This window comes from Anomalospiza imberbis, chromosome 7 (assembly GCF_031753505.1).
Source record: "Anomalospiza imberbis isolate Cuckoo-Finch-1a 21T00152 chromosome 7, ASM3175350v1, whole genome shotgun sequence".
Lineage (NCBI taxonomy): Eukaryota > Metazoa > Chordata > Aves > Passeriformes > Viduidae > Anomalospiza > Anomalospiza imberbis.
The window spans coordinates 5,319,916-5,338,580 of record NC_089687.1 but is presented as its reverse complement, the minus strand read 5'-3'; the positions used below and the strand labels follow the sequence as shown (position 1 = coordinate 5,338,580).

Below are 18,665 nucleotides of genomic sequence, written 5' to 3'. Positions count from 1 at the left end.
GTGCCTGTTCACCATGGTTACCACATCGAGGTTCAGAGAGCTGCAGAACTTTGGACAGCGGGGACGTGGGCTGAGGGAGTGAGCCCCTGGCAGGACAGGGAAGCAGCTTGGAGACTCCTAAGGTGGCAGAATAAATTACAGATTAATTGCCACTGTCTAAACAGTGACAATCATAATTTGTTTTTCAACAAGAGATGATGTCAGAAGTCTAAAAAAAAAAACCCACATCATTTTAAAGCCAGGCAAATCAACACAGGTATGCAATATGTCTCATCCTATGGTTATTTATAATTGCAAAACTTTCTTGACCTTCCCGGAGAAGCCAAATTTTTACACTGAGCTCTGTCATTTCTTAGTTTTGCCCTTCTTCAATAGTATGCCTAGACTTTTAAAAGATTTGTCCACAGCACTAAGCAGCAATCAAAGGATGATGAATTTTAGACTTTGTTTGCATGTAAAGTAGAGAGACAACAATGCATCAATATGCTGCTGTTCTGACCAGTGACTGAAGCCTGTTCTCTCACCAGCTTTATGGCCGTAGGAGTCTGACTCACAAGAAGGTATTTTATTTAGTCATTATATCACAGAGCAGGTTGTGCTCTGTATAGTCTGCTGACTGACTCTTCAAGATTAGTAATTATTCTCCAAAGATGAGATTCAGAAAAGCATCACCTAATCAGTGTGCTGGCTTTATTGCACACGGTAGCTGACATTAGCAGTCTGTTTTACTCCAGGCTCTGCAGCATTTTGGACATCTTTTTGCTACTACTTCAATAAAGTTTTGGTAGAGAGCTCAGGGTGTTAAGCACATGTTCAACATTGACAATAATGGCAGTCATGCACGTATTGCTATCAGGACTTCATTTACTAATTACCTCTAAGGCTTTATATTCTAAACCAAATACATTAGGCGTAGCATTTGCCAGAATGCACTTGAGTTTCTTTCATTCATACTTCTGTTCCAGGCTCCAGACAGACCAAATATTCTGATAGTGTCACTCTTTGATGCTAAATTGGATACAAATGTACTTGGGTAATTAATCACACTCAGTGTTTATTGTGCATCTTTCTTATTATTATGCAAGTAGATTTCTCACAGCTTGTAGCTCATTATCAGAGTGCATGAAAACAGCTGATTACCTTTCTTCTCATATAATTACATTAACAGCAAGGCCAACTTCCTTTTTTCCATGTATCTTTGACCATGTGAAGTATTTGGGAAAGAATCATTGGGAGAAAAGAGCAATATTTCACAGGTTTGCACTACAACCAACAAACAGAAATAGCAGAAATACCCAGAATTCCCATCCCCATAGGAAAAAAAACACCCCAAACACACAAAAACATAGGAGTGTAGAAAAAAAATAAAAAGACTGAAGAATAAGTCTAGATTTAGATAGATTTGGCCAAAGACATGTTTTTTCAAGGATCTGTGGTTTCATTGTTAAATGATTAAAAAAATAAAAAATTACCATGACCCAAGTTACATCAGTTCATTGACTTTTACCCTCTGGGTCACTGGAGCTGAGAATTTTTTACCTTAAGCAGGTATTGCTTTACTCTGTGTCTACAGTCCCAATAAAAAGATCTTTTGGGACCCTTCTTTGGAAATGGGTGCTCATTTTCTAGCCATCCCACAGCTCCCTCTGTTGTTTTGGCGTTCCCACCTTGGGGACCTGCCCAGACCTCTCTGCATTCCCCTTGGCCACCTGCCTGTGTGTTCTGAATGAGATGTGGACATTCAGATCTGGAGCAGCTAAAAGAGAGGTGGATCCCATTTGGACTTAAGTTCAGCCTTTTAATGATGGATAGCATCTAAACAGCTTCACCTAAACTTATGCTGCTGGTGGGTATTTTTAAAACAAAGTAAACGTGTTATTTCATTAACATAATTTTTATTTCTTCTTGAATGGATATGCAATTTTTTTTCATTAAATTACAAGAAAGTGCACTATGAGATTTTAGCTTCCCTTTTCAGTTCCCACTTTTGCTTTGTATTGAATCTGCATTGCATTATTATTCATAATGGCCCCATTTTGTCTGATAAATTACAGGGAAATGAAGAAGAGTGACTTAAATTCTACAAGGGAAATAGGAAATTTGCTGGCAAAAGATTAACACCATATTGACTCACCTTAGTGTTTTTTTAAAGATGATTATTAGAGGAGAATTCATCACCTAAGCTTCCCCTTAATATATCAAGCCTCAGCCCATCTCTGATATAGAAAAATACCACTCTTACGAAAAGTCATGGTAAACATAAACCAGAGAAACCTTTGTTCAAGGTGCTCTAATTGGCCCCATCCCTTGAAAACAAACACAGAGCTGCTGTGTTCCAGAACAGGGGATAAAATCAGCCTCGTTCTCCCCGTGCAGCTTCTGCTGAGTTGAAGAAACAACTTCTGCAGAGTTGAAGATAGCTTTTCCTCACTCAGTTCTTCCAAGGGGAAGGGCTGCCAGTCAGGGACCCGGTTCCAGGAGATGGATGAATGATGGGAAGGGCTGCTTACAGCCAGGGCTTCTTGTGCTTGTAAGGAGAACTCCAGTTCTGCCCCACAGTGCAATTACAAATCCTCATTTTGTACCATGTAGCTTCTTTTGTTTGAAGAACAGAATGCTTGAGCAGTTCCTGTGCTTATTTGCATACAGGCATTTTACAGCACGTATCATCAACCCTGTTCCCTTATGTAATTGTACCAGTCCAGCTTTCCTGGGGCTTTCTTCTCATTCTCATTATGCCTTCACCAGCACTAAAATCTCTGTGCCTGCCTCTAAATTATCTTCTGGACCCAATCGGTGTTTAGAGCTTTAATCAAACTGATTTTAGACTCTGCATCCTTTTTTCAAATAGTTTGGTTACATTTTAAAAACTGTAGAGACAAATAGCAGTATTTCTGTTATGCTTTGGAATTATTTAATTTATATTATGTTTTGGAATGACTTCTGGGATCAAATTATCTTTCACATCTGGATGAAGCTCTTGACTTCACTGGGATTGCATGTGCAGATATGAAAACAGAGTACAATGAGACCAATGGATGCTTAATAAATTAATACTTTCAGAAAATTAGCTCTCTTTGATGGGATAAAGCAGTGGCACAAAATCAACCATAAACACGTACTTACAACACAGAGTCCTCGGTTATTTTCCTAACATTTATTTTTATTGTCTGTAGGGTAATTCCCTCTGGTAGCCCTTATGAAATTTCATAAACCTGTTATTTTCTTATTAAAGACTTCCCTCTAGAATTTAAGGGAGAAAAAAAAAGGGAGGAAAGGTAGGTCATGCACTGTACTGCTCTGGTGCCATATACATATTTAAATACTTACTGCTTACACACGTGGATCCCACTCCAACAGCAAGCAGAGAAGAGAAACTTTCAATCAGATTCTACATTTCCAGGGTTTCTCTCATCACTGCTTTTAGACTTTTATGCTAGAGGGACAAAAAATGATCTTCACTGTTAATTTCACATATTAAGTGGAGTAGCCTTTGAAATTTCTGGATGGTTCCTGTACATATTTCCTGTGAATATGTACCATATTTTCACTGCTAAAATATTGGAACTTTTTCAGATGGCAAATTGTCCATGAGATTTATTCTTGCAAACAAGAGCATTATGAGTTCCTTCTTTCATTTATTTTCTAAAACTGGTATATGAAAAAAGAGAGAACTCTGCCCTCAGATAATTATTCAAGTAAGCTGGCTTCATCTTGTATCAAAAGCAAGCCAATAACTATGGTGCAACAAGAGGCATAATCTAGCATAAATAAAAGGGGGTTTAATCACTCCTATGATTATATGAGATGAAGGTAAATTCACCGGTCTCTGATGGGCAAAAGCTGTATCTCATCTTGTCATTTGTGGAAATTCAGGACGTTTCTACTTATGCTGTTTGGGCATGTTTTACCTTTCAGTCTTTCCCCCCCTTTGCCTCCACCCATTTTTATTCTTATTTTACCAAGACCCCAAATTTAATTTCTTCAGAAGGCCGGGTTAGAGCAGCTCATCCTCTATGAGTGTTTGAGTTCATATGCTGTGGGGCACTTTGAAAACATGAAATAAAATACTGTTATTCTCTCCTGATATTCCCTGGGACTCAACACGCTGACAAATATGTTCTCAGACCCAAATTATCCTATCTGGATTAGCAGAGCTTGCTGCATCCCAGAAGGAATGGAGGCAGCACAGACCTGTCCTCCCCTTCTTCCTGTGTAAGAAATAAACCCCGGATCAAGCATCCTCAAAATCACCACCCTTGTGAAAGAACAGCAGATGAACAACCACAATTTAGAATCTCTCTGGAATTCCACTGGAATACTTAGCAGTGTTTCTTTTGTTGTTGTTGTTGCTGCTGTTGATTTATGGAACAGAGCAAGATTAAAAAGTATTGTCTCACTGGAGAAACTGAAAATTGTAATGAGTTTGTGGTCAGCAGTGATCATATTAGCTTTCCTTAAAACAGCATATATCCAAATTCTCATCTAATTACAGTTTCACAATGAAGTAGGGGAGAGAAAGGTCACAGCATTATAGCCAGAATATTTTGTTTTCCTCTGGAAAGAGTACAAGAATAGTTTCAATGGAAGCAGTTTGTGATTATGCTTGATAATTTGTAATTAACTCTCCAGGGTGCTGGCGAGGCCTAATTAATTACTTATTGGAAAGCATTTGGAGATCTTTGGATCAACGCTGTTATAATAATGCCAAGAATTGTTGTTGTTATCATTAGGTATTTTCCATCCCCAAATGCAGTTAGGTGGAAAATGTACCTTTATTACTTTATGATGTCTTACAGGCAGGACTAATCTGCAGAAAAGCAGTATTTAAAAGCTGAGAATAATTTTCTCTGCAGTGTGAAGCTGGAGATGTTTATTCTAAACCTGTGAGTATAATTTATGAGTAAGGCAAACACATAAATTGCATTCAGGAGTTTCACAGTAATAACACACTTTATATTCTCCATCTGCAGATAAGCAGGTGCATCTATTTGTAGGATTTGTCTTAAGTTATGAAACTGTCTTCAGTGCTGTGAAACTAGCATATCATGAATTCCTGTGTGTGTTTAGCATCCAGCATTCATTCTCAGGCCTGTCAACAGGAACATGCCACCTCTGCAATTAACCCAAATTAATATAGAAATGGAGGGTCATGAAGAGATGAGAATCTTTATCCAAACCAGGATGATACCTTGCTGCAAAACATCAGGAAACCAGTCCATAAAATATTTGTTTTTCATAGAACCTGGGTTTGCAGGGTGGGGCAGACTCACGTGTCAGATGACAGATTCTGGCTTTTCTCCCAAAAGTCAGAGAAGAGGAGGACAGCTTCAAAAAACAGCACCTTGCAGGAGGCTTGAACTGGAGCAAGGAACTGACTTCTGCAGTCTCTGCTGTTCAGATGAGCTGTGGAGGAGGGAGGTGAGCAATAGAACAAAAGCTGTGTGCAAGGACTCAGGAGCCTTCCAATGTCTCCAGACAGAGCTCCAAAAATGTTCAGTCTTGGTACAGAAACTGAGGAATCTGTAGAGAATTTTCTCAGAATTGTAGATATTTCCCCCCACCCCCCACCCCAGATCTTATGTTTTATGGTAGGTAAATCTAAAGCAAATGGTTAAATTATGCTCTGTGACTCCTAATCACAGCTGCAGGTTTATCTTCAGTATCAAAACCCCATGGAAATACCTGCAGTGAAAAAGTATCTAATTGTGTTACACTGAAGAGTCCAAGAGATAGGAAATATTCCTGAGGTTTCCTCCCTGTGAAGAGCTAACAACCTGGGAGTCTAAAGCAGGATGCTCTGCTATGCACTGCTCAAACAAAGAAAGGCTGAAGTCTGAAGATAGTGAGTGTCTTTCAAGTACAGATCAACCCTGGAGGAACCTTGCCAGTGCTGGAAAAATGTGGGTAAAAATAGACACAAATATGCATATCATCTATGGAACTCTAAATAATTACCCAGAGAAATATGGTTTACTTATTGTAAGTATTCATGCTTCTTTCAGAAGAAGAAAGATCTCAAAATATATTGCTTTCAATATTTTGTCCCGTGTAGTAATACATTCATGAATAAATCTCTAGATAACCATATAACAATCTTTTTTTTTTTTTTTTAATTTATTTTTTATGGTGTTGAATGTGTAGTTCCCTCAAGCATTAGCTGTCTCTAACAAGCAGGTTGTGGTGACTCTCTGTTTACCTTGTCAACAGTACTCATTTCTGTTATCACTCTTCTGGAAGAACAAAGTTTCTAGATATGCCTCAAAGGTGAACATAATTACGCTGTTTACATTGTTATTCCTACAGGGATCATAAAACAGTACTTAGAATGATGTTTACAGTCACCAGCGAGGCAGAAATCACTCTGTACGTTCGAGAAAGGCAGCAAACAACGCCCCATCACCAGCTAATTACAAATGGGACTGTGCTGTGCAGAGATCCCCTGCCTCACACGTGATCTAGGTGCGGGTACATCAGTAGCCTGAAGCATTCAGCAATTAATCTGTCCATCAAAACAAAATTTCTCTGAGGTGTTTTCATTGGGGCCCTGCAGACAGCGTGACTTACCAGTTTCTAACCTGATATTCAAGGCAAAAAAAAAACAAACAAACAAACAAAAAAACAAACCCAAAACCAAATATAATGATGGAACTTTAATGTACCAAAACCCCCACATCCTTCCTCTGTGCCAAACTTTCCTGGTTTTCTGCTAGGCTCAGCAGAAGAGTAAAGTGAAGCCCACAGAATAATTTCTTTTAACTTCAGAGTGGTTTGGGTCAGAAGTTTGCAGAGGGGCTCATGAAAAACAGCAACGAAGTGGAAATTCTGCTGCAGGGGTGTTCACACCAAGGGAGCACAGCTGCTCCTCCTGCCCTGTGAGATCACAGACACAGCAACACTTTTTAAAGTTACTTCTCTAAAATATACAAGAAATACTGAATTAAGACAGCTTAGCAATGACCATTCATGCTTTGCCTGAGACTAAAACTTCGATTTTTGCACAAAACCAGGTGTTTTCCTTATTTCTGACTGCTAATCACCAGCAAGCCTGTTCCATTCAACTGTGATGTTATTTGATATTCACAATTTTCCTGTTGTAATATGAAGTTTATGCTGGCTGACACTTTCCTTCCCTCATTTGGTGGCTTGGTAGTCAAACATCATCGTTGCTGTTTGTGGAGGAAGAGCACGGGGGAGGCATCAGCTCCATTGCACGTCCATGGCAACATCAGCCACAGAAGCTCAAATTAATCAGCCAACGTCATCAAATATCTATCATAAAACCCCAAAAGCTATCACTTGGGAGAGAAGAAAAATAACGAAAGAAGTACAGCATATGAAATGCATCAAAGATGCAGCAAAACCAATTTTTGTGGGAATCCTTGGACCCTGTTGACACAGCTCTGTTGTTTATGGAGGCAATTATGCCAGTGTAAACACACGGCTGAGAGAAAAGTGCAGCTTTTGAAGTTAAACAGATGGAGGTTAAACCTTTGCCCTGGACAGGATAAGGTCTGGGACAGTCATGCTGTGCTGTTGGTCACCTGTGGGCTGCACTGGAAATTCAGCATTGCCCTGGGGTGCCAGTAAAAGGACACCAGGGCACCATTGCCACACCTGGAGAACACAAACCACCGACTCATGGAATGGGTTGGGCTGGAAGGGACCTTTCAAAGGTCAACCAGCCCAGCCCCCTGCTGTGTGCAGGGATGCCTTCTGTGAGACTGGGTTGCTCCCATACAGGCAGTCCTTGAATCCAGTAATGCTCTGGAAATTGCTGTCCAGAGACCAAAAGGGGTTTTGAGAGGTTTTCAGTAATTTGCTTTTTTTTTTTCCCCTTTTGATTCTGTGTAAGAGTGAGAGCTGGTAAAGTCACCGAGCACATAACCATGGATGACAGTAAGGTCAGGGTTTCCACCAAGCTGTGAAGCTCGTTCTTAGCACAGCACTTCCAGCTGCAAAACACAGGCCAAACTCAGGGCTATTGCTGTCACATATATTTAAGAGGTGACAGTCATGAAAGAAAGGGCAGAGAGTCCACCAGAGGTACAGTTCATACATTAGCATTTCGCAACCCATCTGTTAAATTCTTATCTCTTTAGATTTATTGCCAGCTTGACAAAATAAAGCTTTAAGAAGACAGAGGCATCTTCTAATCACTCAGAAGGCTGAAATAAAACATTTCCATATCATGGTTTGCTGTATCTTTTTTGTTGTTTTTACAGCATGTTTCAGTCTCAGTTACTCATGGAGTGTTTAAACTATTTTAAGTGAAAATGGAGACAGCATTGTCTGCTTTTCTCTTGCAGAATTTCAAACTGAAGAACTTATCAGGTCTCAAAAAATTCAGAGTTCAATCTGGTCTCGTAGTATAAGAAAGAGGAAGTTTTGGTGTTCTTCGATCTTTCCAGAATACTATTAGTACTCTCCTCTGCAAATGGGGAGAAATTTAGAAGCCTCCACCACCTCTAAAGCATTGACAAAATTTCTGACATTTCTGGTTGACATGTATGTTTTTCTTAATTATTTAATATTTTATCATAGACCAAACCCTCCAAGTTCAACAGCCATTCATATATAAGGACTCTCATTGATTGTGATTAAATCCTTTCTGCATCTCAGTAATGATGGATAAGTGCTCCAATAATTATAGAATTAACCGTTCTCAATACCACTATAGAACTACTTTTTAAAACTACCTACATTAACATGATTTAGCAATTACGATCAACATCATGAAAAAAATGTAAAAATTATACAAAATTGAGAGGATCTGCTCACAAACTCTCAGACACATGAACAAAACACAACTGGAAGCTGAGGTGGTACAGATAGAAGGCTTCACCGTGGTGCTTTCACAGCTCGTCCCCCTCTCTGAACAGCCATTCTGTTTAGAAAAAATGCTTTTTTATGGCCACAACCATATCTTAAAATTAAATTTGCTATTTCCATTGCTGGTTAAAATTCTGACTATTTTACTTGTCTGAGTAACACCCTGAACTTGTTTAATGCAATAATCTTTTAACTTGTATGTGGATAAATTCATGCAGAATTTCTTGGGTGGATCAGGAGGATGAGAATATATTTTAGTAATAACAATCAAGCCTGTCTCATTTCCTTGGGATTAATGATTAGCTGAGAGAGCTGATGGCCTCAAGTAGGAGTCATTATTTTATTAGAGGTAATTATTTTGTTTTGTTTTTAATTAGGCAACAATTAGAAAAAAATCCTGACTTCTTTGTGTATAAGAGGACTGAAAGCGTCACAGGAGAAAAAGCCAAAACAATCTCTCAGACAAGGGAAAAGGTCTCTTTAAAGTGTTTGATAACCTTTGGTAAGATAAGCAGGTTAAGACTGCAGCAAACCAGTATTTTCTCTGGGTTTCATCTGTTCTCTCAAGTGTTTGTGTTTCTCTGCTCCCAGTGGGGTTTTTTGTTGATGTTTTGAAAAATGAAGCATGTAGATTTTGAGAAACATTCGTACATCGATTGTGCATGCTTGGAAAATGTTTTACAACATAAGCTTTTATGATGAGTGGCTCTGTCTGACTTCAAGTCTGTCAGCTAAAATGCATTGCAAATGGGTGAGGAAAAGGAAAACTGGAAAATGTCAAAGACCTTTAAAACGTAAAAACCCCTGGGGAGATAAAAACCTAAACCAAACCAAGCCAAAGCACAAAAGAGTCAGAGGTTTACAGACCAGTCAATTTAACCTCTCTTACCAAGAATAAAAAATTAGAACAAATAGTTAGATTAAGTATTTGCAAGTACCCAGAAGACATTAGGGAAATGGCTAACAACCAACACAAGTTCATCAAGAACTGTGACGTGATTGTGACAAACTTCTTCACTGTCAGTTGTGTCAACTATTTTCCTGTATCACAGTAAAAGACTTGTGCTACTTTCATGTGCTTTTCTTACACTAACACAACTTAAATGAGCTTGTTAGGATGGAGAGTGAAAGACTGCCAGCAAACACACACTGAGAGGGAAGGCAGGAGGGGCTGAAGTGTCAGAATGCCAGACCTGGCAAGCAGCTCCTGAGAGAGCTGCAGCATCCTCAGGTTCCTGTAAGGACAGGTTTTATCAGTGACCAGGGAAGGTCAGAGCAACAGACTTATAAAATTTACACCTAACATGAAGCAGAAGGGAACTGCAAACATACTGGAATATGAAAACATTATGGAATATGAAACAGATGATCTTGAGTGGTGGAGTGGATCCATAAAGGAAAATAAAGGAGGAAAAAATCAGCAGGAACTAATTTTGTGCTTAAACAGGAACAATCCTCTGCACAACTACAGAATGGTGAAAAGCACCCAGTTATTCTTTTGTAAATCAAAAGAAGTTGTGGAGCTCAACCAAAAATGTCTGAGAAGTGCAGGAGGTATGACCAGAGGTTTACACCATGTGCTGTTCACAGGGGCACCCACATACAGCTGCCATCCCTGATTTTGGGGAAAGAAGAGGCATGTTACTGTATGACAAGGTGATACAGGAATAAAGACAAGGGCAAAAATACTTGAGATCAGATGGATTCTGAAGACAAGTGTTTCTAACTATGCCTGACCACATTGCTCTTGGGTTCCTTGGCAGTTTTTTGCACTTCTCAAGAAATGTTGTCAAGAAAAGGGAAGGGAAGAAGCCTTCTTGGTGTGTCTGACAAGCAGCATCACACATCCCGAATAAGAAAAATTTGAACCCACAAGAAAAATTGGTGTGCAAAGTTCAGATCAATTTGATCTTCATTTTCCAAACAATTTATAAATTAGCTTCATCTTGCAGGTTTTCACTCTCCTTAAATGTGTTATTTATAACTCTAAGTGTTGTAGCTAAGGAGAACCAGTGCCCATGACAATGCTGTTTTCAGTTCAAGCACACTCTTGATGACTTTGTCTTTGTTAACTTATTTGTCTTTGCTTTGTGAAATTATCTGCCATTTGCTCATCATGTTCTGCAAATCCTCTGCAGTAATAACTACATGCAGCAGCCCTTCTGTCTAGTCAGCCGAGATTTGACAGCCTCTGTTTGTTAAGCGAATCACTTCACTGAGACTTTGGAACACACTTTTCATCTCCCTCCATTCTCATTATCCAGCTAAGGTCCTTATAACATATGGTCCTATTTTCCTAATTGCGTCCTCCGTTCCACGTCAAACCAAGCTAATCTTTCAAACCGTCAGGCTAATCAGTACAAAATGCATGGCCACTGCTTGCACACATGCTGGCAACAAGAGGGGAACAGGACCTACACAAATCAGGAAATGCCACCAAGTCCCAGCTGCCTTGTTTATTCCTCCCTCATTTTCTAAGATTATCTGAAATGCATCTTCTTTCGCATTTACATTTTCCGAGTGATTTTCTCAGCAGAGAACCATTAGCACTGGTGGCTGGTGTCCTACCCAGCCAGACCTCCACCATAAAGTACAGCTTTCACTAGTGATTCCCATGAGGCAGATCTCCAGGTGAAGGAATAATGCTGTATAAAATGTTCCTATCATCCACAAGAAAAGACACATATTATTCAACCACCTTTAAGGCGGCAAAAAATGTAGTTTGTGTGGCAATTACCACTCAGTTGCAAGTTTCTTATTTGGTAAAAAATAAAAGGCAACATGTAGCTTGTAATCTACTTATCATAACTTTGACATAATCTCAGCAAGCCTGATCATTCCTCTAAAGCAGGCTGACTGGGCAGCTAATGCAGAGAGGGGCTGGAGAGATGTTGGTTTGTACATTTAAGCACACAGCTATAGACTAAAAGAAACAAAGGCAAAGAAAAAACTACTTCTTTGCTGTTTAAATGTATTTTTGGTATCTGGGCCAGCTGATACATCATAGACAATTCCATCAAAGTTGTATGAATTCAGTAGATCTGACCTAACTCCTAGAGCATCCTCAGACTGAATTGTCTTTACTCGTGAATAAATGCCACAGAAACATGAAATCTGAGACAGTTCTGAATTAGGATTTTCATTCCTCAACATTCCTCATCATCCCACATGACACATTTGTGCCCTGGGCCCCTCAGATATGTGTAGGGCTGAACCTTTAAACTCACACACACAGACAAAACCTACCTATTTTCTGTGTTTGCTCTGCAAACACTTGTGCCTGTGGGGAGCTTTTCTCACAGTGTTGTTCCATAATAGTACAGGAAAAACTAGGAGCATCTTCTCAGTGAGCAGCATAAGAGGTGTAAACCCTCATTAAATTAAAATGTGGGTGCCAAGGGACAATTGGTTTATATTATCAGAATCTGGACTATCTTTAGGTATAAGCAAATGTTTCAAATATAATTACTACAAATCCTCATAAGCCCACCTTGAAAATTAGTTCCTATAAGAGCAATTTAGGTGTCCCCATTCCTGCATCATGGACAATCCTGTCACTTGCTCCTGGTTTCACAGATCCTGGTTTACCTGACCTTGCAACGTCAAGGTCTGCTCCTAATCCATGATAATGAGCAGTGAATGAAGGAGAAGTCTGCATTTTCTCATACAAAGGGAAAAAAGACAGAATTCAAGGGTCCTGCTTTCGTTTCATTCATGCCTCGTGTGTCTCGGATTTATCTGAAACAGGAATTGTGGAACTGTCTCCTGTAAAAGACACCTAAGTACTTCTCCATGGAAATGCATGTATTCACACTGGGGCCCTATTTAGTGCCTTGGTTTGATCTCCAGTCTAAAGATACCTCTGAAGTAACATCAAAGCATGATTTTAGAGCAGTTTTCCTTACATGTATTACACGGAGTTGACTTTACACAATTCAACTGATACAACTCAGACTAGAAACCAAGTAGGGAGGTATTAAATGTGAGACACATGGCAGTGCTAGGAGAAGCACACAGGAGAGGAAAAGGCTGCTGGATCTATGTAGATGTAGATACAGCCTCTGAGTAGGGAGAGATTAAATGGGCTGGTGTGCAATCTGTTTGGGAAAGAGATGGCTCAGGTGGGATGTCGCAGAGGAAAGTTATGAACAACACAGAAAAAGTTAATAGGGAGTAATTATCTGCTACTTCCCAACACAGAAGGGTTTGGGACAGTGCAGTAAATTAATTTGTGTAATTTAAGAAGAGGCAAAGGGCAGCTTTTTTTCATGCATTCATTATTAAATTGTGGAACCGGTAATTATAGGGTGTTACAATCATAAAGAGGTTCAAAGGCAATTAAACTAATAGAGGGAAGAAACACACTTCTGGGGCCAATCTACAATGATGTGGATGCTGTGTGGGTGAGAGCAGGGTAGCCAGGCTGCAGGTGTGTTTTCCTTCCTCAGGCATTTGCTGACAGCCACAGCCAGAGATGAAACCCTGAACGGGGTGACTCCACAGCCTCGTCCATCACAGCCAGTTTCTGGTTTATATTCTGAGTTTTCCCTGCACACAGAGGCCTCTCAGCAGGTAGTTCCAACCCTGGCCACTCCAGAGCCTCTGGTAGGAGAGGGCAGTCACATCCCACAGCAAAATACCCCCCAGTGCTGGGCGGGCAGCAATGCCTGGCAGTAATTAACACAGGTCACATAAATATAAAATCATTTGCTTCTAAACACATTACTAAAGTTCACCTAATGGCCAAAAGAAAACAATATGTAACTAAGTAAATTATGTGCTTCTCTGTAGTTTTAAGGCTTTCTTAAGAAGGGGGTGGGGGGAGAAAGGATGCTTAGGAACTTGAATTTTCAGTTCCAGATAATTAAGTTCTGCATTTGAGGCTTATTAAAATATATTGCCCAAGAGACCAGACAGAATGTGAGATGGCTGGGTACAAAACTTTCAGAGATAAAGAGAGCAAAGCTGCGAGGCCTAAATGACCTTTTATTATTCCTGAATAGCTTATGATGGGAAATGAAGACTGTGAAACAGATGGAGCTGTTAACGAGTTTAGGCAACAACAAGAAAGCTGCTGCAGCTCAGAAAGGCTGTAGCAAAAAAGCTTGAATTTCTTATTAAAAACTGTGGGTCAGTTAAGATCAGTCAAATGTAGAAGGGAAAAAAAGATAGCAAAGAGTCATAACTTGTTTTATTTTTAAAAGCCAGAAGATATAAAGGCTTCTCTCCAAATGAGCTGCCACTTTGCCTCAGCCAGATGATGCCCCAGCTGTCCCTGATGGGCAGGATAGGCTGGGGTTATCTCAGGGACCTGAATTTGGTCTATACCAAAGCGACCTGCTCTAGTTTATGCCTAAATAAATGAATCAGTCAGCAGAAATCAATCAGCACAATTCAATCAAACTCAGCAGAAAACAATGGATATTGCACCTGCAGATGATTGTTGCTTGAGAAAACTAAAAGCACAGAGTTTTGTTTAAAAGCTAAGGGCCTAGTAAGAGTTGAGGTGAGCTCGTTCAGGCTCCTAGGACAGCCTGTGTCAATGACTCTTGCACGTGTCTGAGCTGCTGAACGTGGTCTGTCTCACCAAACTGCACCTGACAGAAAGGTTAGATAAGCTTTCTGTTACATTTTGTACCCACCACACACAATATAGAAATGTTAATAATTTATTACCATTTGTCATTAATATTGCAAAGTCAAGCATTCATAAGCTGGGTTGTCTGGGCAACCTCCTCTTTTGCTCTCTTGTGCACTGTATTGATGAGTTCTGTAATTACAGCAGGACTTGCCATTATTTCTGCAGGACCCTCGACTCGTTTGGTGCATGGATCAGCCACGGCTCCTCTAATGAGCACAGCTCGTCAATATTTTATTGCAGCCCCGCTGTTAATTGTGTGGCTGCATCACATGTACCAGCCCTGTTTAAATGCGGCGCTGAGGACTGACCTGCCAGGCTCCCCACTGACTTTCAAATCACATTCATTATTCCTCTGCTTTTGTGCAGAGCAGCTGCTTGATCCCCACACTGACACCACAAGGACAGGGCAGGAACCTGCTCATTTCATTCTGGGAAACTGAAGTGACAAGAGATGAAGGTCAAAACTGTTTGCTAGTTTTGAATGTCCAGCCTGGGGCCTCTGGGAAGTGAATTTTTGAGTGTGCTCAGCATTATGTGACATGAGGTACGTGCAGTGCACTCCTCCTATTGCCATTAGTTGCATCTACAAGCACTCAAAATTTCTACACATCACACAGTCAAAAAAAAAAAGACCAAATGGTAAAAATATCAGAACTTGAAAATGCTGCAAGACTTGCCACATTAGGTTGAATTAAACAGTCTTTCAAATTATGGTGTGTTTCTATCTTGCAGATATTTTACATTATTTGGACTTTCCTTCTCCTGCTCCCACACAATCCCAAGCATTGATGTCCCGACACTGCTTTTGTGGAAGAGCAAACCTTTCAATGGTTTGAACAGAGCCAGGCTTGGCCTGAAATGAACAATATCTAATGCTGTGTTCAATTTGGTCAATAATGTCTCCTCACAATACTGGAAACAAGGATGGACTGGCCCATGCAGTGACCCGTGTCCTCCTCTCATTCCCCTGCCTTCCACCACGCAGCTGAACAAATTAATACAACTTCAGGGCAACCAAGTTCAGGAAGAACAGTAAATGGTGTGTTCTCTTCCAAACCCCCAAATAATCTACATTTGTTTGGGAACACTACCATAAATCACTTTAATCTTTCCTTTCTTGAGATGTTTTTTGATTTCTTTCTATGAATTCCATCCTTCCCCAGCTGAACATGTCTATTCTGGGTGCATTTGAAAACTCCTCAGAGGAGGGTTTTAGTCATTTGCTTTTTGGTGAGTAATTGTGCTCATTTTCAGCCAGAAGGCAGTTAACCTTTTGAGACAGTCAATTGCCCTCTCTGTGTACCTACTGCTGCTCTTACGGGTGGTGGAAGGCTAAAACTTAATAACCTAGAAAAGATGAAGCACTAACTTCGCTCTGACAAAAAAACTCATTCTAAGTTTTAAGGCCAGAAATTTTCAAGAGAACCTGAAAGATTTGGTTCTCAGAGAACTGTTGTAGAGTTGGAAACCTGACTAACTTAGTACTTACTAAATCACAGTCTGTATGACTCAGGCAGCATCTGTGACACTTTCTTATATTTGATTGTGATAACTATGTGAGTTTGAAGGCTATCACTGAAAGATAATGTAAAATATAAGGAGTGCACAGATGTATATATCCTTTTTATCAATTAGAAAATCTTGCTTATCTTCAGAAAAAGAACCCTACGCACTTAAATTAAATGATGGCAATCTTTAACAAACACACCAGGAGTCTGTGATTACCTATAAGAACATTAAACTGTGCATATCTTTGTAAAAATCCCATTTAAAACGTGCCATATGCATTACAAATGGAAAACAAATATTGCAACATGATACTCTTAGAATACTATGCATGCTAGCAGCCAAGTCAGAGAAGATTGGGCAAACCCAGCAAAAAATCTTTAACGCTTTATAAGTGAAATTCTACCCCACTTTTTGGAAGGACTCACAGTTATGCAGGCAAGCCCCAGGTGGCCTTTAAAGATTAGGAAAAGGGGGGAGGCTCTTTATCTGTGCCCTTGAAGGTGGGCTTTAAGCACCTACATTTCCTCCTTGTTCCTCCCTCTTTACCCTTGGGGGCCGCCAGAACTGGGACAACTGGGACAGAAGGAGGCTGGGGGAGGTCAGAGGGTGATTAGACCCATCCAGCATTAGTGATAAAGTGAGGGAAAAGAGAGGGCAATAAAACCAGAAAGAGACAAAATCCTGGCTTTGGGAAGCTACCCTCTGTCAGTCTGGGGGTCCTGACACAGCATGGGCATAGTCAGAAATCCTGGGAGGTAGATTTGAGGGGCAGGAGGTGGGAGATGATGATGTTGAGGAGACACGCAGGTAGAGCTCCTCATCTGAAAGTCAAAGACAGAAAAATAACTAGTTGTGACTTTGGGGACTGCTCTTTTTTGTTTTGCTTTTACTTTTACTTGATAGATGAACAGGAAACAGGGAATTTCCATTGGGTTTGGATTTAAAATGGATCTGTAAAATCATTCTTCACTTGACAGACTTGGTCTCCTGGGTGGGAAACTTTCAGAAGACGGTTCAAAAAAAAAAAAAAAACCACCAAAACAACCCAAGCCAAAACCTCCTTAATATCCCCAAGAGTATAAAATCCAAATAGATCTGTGTGAGAGATGCTCCTACCCCTGGCAGAGTAGGCTAATGATGATGTTGCTGTCTCAGAGAAGAGCAGATGTAAAGTTGTGGAGTGAAGGGAGTCTCTGATTCACACACTTCATTATTTCCCATATTTGCATCAAGAAAAATCAGGCTCTATCGATGCCATGCAAAGCAGGTGTTCTTTCACAGCTCCTCATTACCCTGGTCTAATCTCAGTGTCTTCTCACCCCCCAGCTTTACCACCAGGTGCTTTTCCTGCTCCAGCAGCAGGAGGTCAGCAAACCCCAAACTGGCACATCCATGGCTCTTTCCTTATCCCTATTTGTAGGAAAATGTCTAATTTCTAGAAGGCTTTGTGTGGGCTTGAATAACTTAAATATAAATTAATTCTTTTTCGAAACACTCTAAATTCTTAATTCCTCAAATGCTAAGAACATTTGTTACTGAGAAATGTTTTATAGAAAAAGTTTCTTACTGCAAATACATCTGTCTGCTTAAAGGTGAAAAATTACATACATTTCTTAACAGACCCCAAATGATATGCTCTTCTGAGGTGACTATTTTCAGGTATTTTGTATTTTTCTGCAATCAAAATCACAAAACTTTTTAAAATTATAACACAGAAAATTATATTTTTCTGTCTTTTTGATTTTCCTTCAACTGACTACAAAGTCAAAATTCTTTAGGCAGTCATTATCTGGCAATTTTTAAGCAATTTCCTTGGCAAAACTAAAAAAGAAATATCCCTACAAAGATACTTAAAAAAGAGACAATACCTGCTTTGGCGATCACTCCATGCAAAGCCTTTGTGAGAACTGAATTTAAGCAGACATGCTTGGAGCTGGAAGTCTGCCTTTGTCGAAATAAGAATGAACTGACCTGAAACAGTATTTTGGCTCCTTTTCAACCCCTCAGAATCTTAAAGGTGTAGCTCAAGGAATGTCCTGAATGAAAGAATAAAATGGAAACTTTTACAATGCTCAGTAATTTCTGCCCATACAAAGGAAACACAGTCATTGAGCTCAGGAAAAACTATAACTCAACCTGCACATGTGGCAGCATATTAACTAGGGATGACCTGATCCTGCTGGCATGGCAATTCCATGGAAACACTGTGCAAATGAAAAAAGTTAAAGGAATGAGGATTTTTAGCAGCCAGTGCCTGGCACAGGTGATGTCTCATGCTGTGTTATACGTGTTGGTGCCAGGTGAGCACAAACACTCCTTCCAAGAACTCTTGTTTTCATTATTTTCATTGAATCAACAAGATTTAACTGAAAATTCAGCTTTGACCAGTTCTAAAACAGATTATTTAAAATGGTTTAGTACATCAAGCATAGTTCCTGAATTTTTTGCATTAAGTTCTTCTGCACCTTTATAAGCAAATCCAGTTTCCCTTGTGACATCAGGATGAGATGTTCTAGCACACAAGACATTTTGGCCTTATGTCCCTAAGGACACATCCCTGGTCCAGGGCAGATCCACCAGTGGCCTGCTCTGCTTTCACAGCCTGGGCATGGAATTCTTCTTGATGAATCCATGTTCCAGGTGGAAAATTTAGTTGCTATTTGGTACATCATCTGCCTTCGCA

General features: G+C 40.0%; 1 long non-coding RNA gene across 1 annotated transcript; it reads right to left on the bottom strand.

Moving 5' to 3' along the window:
• LOC137476811 (uncharacterized) lies at positions 1–18,018 on the bottom strand. Its single transcript, XR_011000627.1, has 3 exons — positions 17,851–18,018; positions 5,270–5,406; positions 1–117 (listed from the first exon to the last, which is right to left on the bottom strand). It is a non-coding gene; the product is annotated as an uncharacterized lncRNA (long non-coding RNA).
• Positions 18,019–18,665: the final 647 nt, after the last annotated feature.